At 36.9% G+C, this 4,614-nt stretch overlaps 1 long non-coding RNA gene across 3 annotated transcripts; it reads right to left on the bottom strand.

The window, feature by feature from the left end:
* Positions 1–1,424: 1,424 nt before the first annotated feature.
* On the bottom strand, positions 1,425–4,196 carry LOC141627318 (uncharacterized). Of its 3 annotated transcripts, XR_012536888.1 has the most exons (4): positions 4,021–4,196; positions 3,806–3,924; positions 3,334–3,457; positions 1,425–2,061 (listed from the first exon to the last, which is right to left on the bottom strand). It is a non-coding gene; the product is annotated as an uncharacterized LOC141627318 (long non-coding RNA). The 3 variants fall into 3 exon arrangements; XR_012536887.1 differs by having other exon boundaries at positions 1,425–3,454; XR_012536886.1 differs by having other exon boundaries at positions 1,425–3,457.
* Between the last annotated feature and the right edge of the window lie 418 nt (positions 4,197–4,614).

A 4,614-nucleotide genomic window follows, 5' to 3' on the forward strand; every position in this document is an offset into this window, starting at 1 on the left:
GATTGGTGCGCTGTGGAGGGAAATATCTCTTATAAAAAGCAAGAGCAAGGGTCTCCCAGTCTCTGACCCTCGCGGCCGTACGGTCCAAATCAATCAGCCACTCCCTGACTGAGTCAGTCAAAGAAAAGGGAAATAGAACCTCCTTAATCTTGTCTTGAGTTACCCCCTTTGTGGCGGGGATAGTAGAACTGTAGTCCGTAAAGACCTCCATATGCTTCCTCGGGTCTTCACCTGCTACACCTCTAAAGAGATTTCTCTCCACCAGATTGATATAGGAAGGTCGGATGTCAAATGTATTCCCATCCTTAGTCTGGAGATTGAAACCCTTTGGAATTGATGATGCTTTAGGCTCCGAGTGACTAGCAATGTTCAGCATCTTTACTGGTTGGTTTACAGAACTTGAAGTATCTTCTTCAAAAGATGGATTTTCTGTAAAAAAGGAAATGCTGAAGCTCTGGTTCAAAAGTACTCAAGTCTTCCTTTCGTGATTCTCTTTGAAGACGGAGTCTATGCCTGAACAGTCTTCCTGGCTCAGAATCAGCTGAAATTAACACAAATCTGTCTGACCTGGGCATACACAACACTGAAACAAAATAAATAAGAACTGCCTCAAGGAAAAAAAATTCCCTGAGACGGATAAAATAAACAAAACAAAGACAGATAGGGCAATTGCCTCCCCGACAACGGCGCCAAAATTTGACAGGGCTGTCGTGTACCTATCAAAAATAACTAACTAAACTAACTATATAGCTAGGGAAGTCAGGTCGATCTCCTCAGGGAGGCAAGATATCTGTAAAAGTCCGTCTATTTGGTCACAAATGGGGGGTGTTTATAATTTATTTTCTAAACTAATTAAGGCTTTAAAAGAAAGAGAAGCAAGGAAAGAGCGGTAAAGGCAGAAAAAGGGTGATAAACTATCAATAAAGAGGGGACATGTCAGGATTTCGGTTCACTACGGTAGTCCAGTGACTCAACTGTAAACAACTTAGATAAATTACTGTGAGACGGATATGGAAAGGTACTTCCGGTCCACTTTCTATCCTAAATTACTACTAACTTAACTTCCGTCCTCGTCAGGGTAGTCTACTGTTCATAGCAGGTCTATTTAGTCCAATCTTTCGATCCAGGAATAATTGTAACCAGATTAAAATGGTGACTCAGAAGCGTGCACTCAACTAAGTCGATAAATACAGTTATATTGCTATGGGGACAGAGTCTCACAATTAATTCATCTAACCTATTTACTACATCGTCACATTTCTACCGTAGATTCCCTAATCCCAACGTGAAACAGATTAGCTACTCATGCTATTAATATTGTCAAAACTAATAACGATGAATGAACTAACAATAAACATAATGAAATGATAATTAAATTGCATAAAAGTAATTAGGGCAGAAAGTAAAAGGAACAAAACAAACAATTAAATTAAATAAAAGAGAGATTAATATTAAAAAGGGAGAAAGAGATTACAATCGCAAGAATCCGGCGTAAAGAACTAACAAATCCGAGCGAAAAAATCCGAAAGCAAAAGTTACAGTTAAGAAGAAAAAGTAACGCAGTCCTTTTTCGTGAAGATGAATGATAGATAAAACTTAGATAGAATAGAATAGATAGCTAATGACCTAGTAACGTGCGCTTAAATAGAAAAACTACTAAGTCCAATAACTAAAACAAGTTCACGGGCTAATTAAAGCTCACGCCAGCCAAAACCACTCGATCGAGTAGTTTGAAACCACTCGATCGAGCATTTCTCCAGATAATCTACTCGATCGAGTAGAATTGTTACTCGATCGAGTAACTCCAAATTTCAGCACTTCTTGGTCGAGTATAATACTTCTCGATCGACTAAATCCAGTCATAGAAACCACTCGATCGAGTGATAAAACAGCTCGATCGAGTATTCTTCCTTCAAATCAGCTCAAACTCGTGACCGACTGCCTCGTAGACCGTTCCTTCACGCATCCCTATGCAAGGTCTCACTCTAGAAAATCCCGTCTCTTCAAAATGCATGCAAAAAGGATGAAAATGGTACGATTCCACTACTTTCGCGTTCATTTCTACAAAACGGACAAAACGAACCAAAGTAGCCAATTCAGGGGCAAAATGCAATATAAACAGTACGAAAGTACATAGAAATACGTGCTAAAATAGGCTAAAAAAACTATATAAAATGCACGTATAACTTATCTTTATGAACGATTTTAATCTGCAATAGGACAATTCAAAACAAACTTAAAACATCTATTAATGTCCATCATATGATTAACTATTATGAAACATAACCACTCAGCATTCCACCAAATTGGGGTTGTGCTAAATCTGTATATTGCTAAACAAATGTAACCTATAAGAGCATAAGTTAAATGTGATTTACCAAAGAAACATGTCAACTTTATGAACGATTTTGATTTGCAATAGGACAATTCAAAACAAACTTAAAACATCTATTAATGTCCATCATATGATTAACTATTATGAAACATAACCACTTAGCATTCCACCAAATTGGGGTTGTGCTAAATCTGTATATTGCTAAAAAATGTAACCTATGATAGCATAAGTTAAAATGTGATTTACCAAAGAAACAGGTCAACTGAGTCGGAGTGTTTGTCATAGTTTTCAATATAATTGGTTGCATTAACTATTGGTCTCTGTCATAGTACTTGGATTAAGATGATAATCTGATATTTGTTCATTTAGGATCGTCATGTTTACAAGATTCGCTATGAATACGCCCTTACCGATTCGCGATTCGCTCTTATAGAATGTGTTACCTGTATTTTTAGTACGTGACAGGAGAGAATTCGTTGTTACCAATTAGCAATTCTTAGGTTACCCATGTGATTCAGGTAACCTTAGTCTATGTTTAATCATAAAATCAACCGGAACCCCTTATGTACTCTTGATTATTGATATGCATATGAAAGTTCACCATTATATTGCAAAAATCTATCACAAATTCTTATTTGTGACGGAGGGTATCCGTCACAAACAAGAGACGGGTACCATATTGTCTCACAAAAAACCCATAGGGGGTGAGAGAAGGAGCACATGGGGTGGGTGCCCACCTTGTCCCCTCTACCCATTTCCACTCACAAAATACCCGTCGCAAGATCCGACCCGTCATAAGCAAGACTTATTGAAAATCTATTATGTACAGAAATTTCAGCACATTGTCCAAAGTACTACACCCTCTAATCTGGTTTAAGCAAGCCAATGCTGCGATCAGAAATCGCAGAGCATTCATCACACAAAAAACCACCCAAAAGAAATAAGACCCATGTGCACATTATTAAGCTGCCATGATTCAGAGTTCAATGAAGCAATACCTCGTGAAAAAATGGTTATTCAGAGTTAAATGAAGCAATACATCGCAAGAAATACCGCGCAAAAAATTGGTTTCCGTATTGCTCCGGGCAAGCTACTCCGCTATGCCTTTGACTGCGTACACTGCTACATAAATCCATCTTTCCAACTTCAATTCCAAGTAAAATAACTCAAATAATTGGTATAATCACCTCAAAAAGCTACTCCCTCATAATCAAAATCGAATCGTATGAGAATGAATCAAATATTTTAAAAACCGCATAATGGGTAAAGCTTAGCAATTGACCTAAAGCATTTTTAAAAGCGCAAAATCAAGACCATATAATGGTTGATTACATTATATTGCTATTTTGAATTTTTACTGTTGTAACATCGGAAACATCACATCTAAATCATGACTATTCTTATGGTCAGATGGTGTTATATCAGAGTTTCTCATATTGTCACAAGTCTTGTGACCATGTTATAGCTTACCTCCAATTCTGGGACAAACACCTCAATGTTATACCTCCCTGCTAGCATAGCTTTCTTGCTGAGTGTCAAAGCACGGTGGAGATCCTCCAAGTGTCCGAATTTGGGCTCTTTTAACAAACCTGAGAATAAGGTATAGCAAGTCAAGACTTTAGATCAATTTACATCTCTATGATGCTTTTTTCGCTGCTATTATTAAAGAGTACAGAAGGCCGTACCGAAGTGATCAATTGTAGCTTCATCAATGTATCTAGTGGTGGCAAAGTCGGAAGCAGTTCTTCCAAAGTTTGTACCACCATACTGTACTTAATTATATAAAATAAATAAGCATATGATTTATAAGTATTTGTGGGACAAATATCCAAAATCAAAATGGACCATAATAAGCACATGGTGGACGGTATAGGTAGTAGTGAAGACTAATGATGATTATTTTCTTCTTATTTTACACTCCACCTAGTGATAGTGACACATCGAACAACCTTTAATCATTATTATCATACCTATACACTACCTATTTGCATGTGAATTATTTTGAGCAATAATTCACCCACTTGGGCGATGTTCGACCGTGTGGTAGTGGTAAAAAGGACAAGAGTTTTTCTCATTTTTGACACAACTTACTAGACCATAATTCACAACATGCAAACTCTCTCAACATCTCACAAAATTCTAATATTAATCTACTATTACTAGATTAGTAATAGAAATAATATTAAGGGTTACTTAGTAGTAAAATTAGTCTAATTTATAATAAGTATTTGTGCTAGTCTTGGGTTTGCATCTTAAGGAGGTTTTCTATTTTGGAAACT

The sequence above is a fragment of the Silene latifolia genome, chromosome Y (genome assembly GCF_048544455.1).
Source record: "Silene latifolia isolate original U9 population chromosome Y, ASM4854445v1, whole genome shotgun sequence".
Classification (NCBI taxonomy): Eukaryota; Viridiplantae; Streptophyta; class Magnoliopsida; order Caryophyllales; family Caryophyllaceae; genus Silene; species Silene latifolia.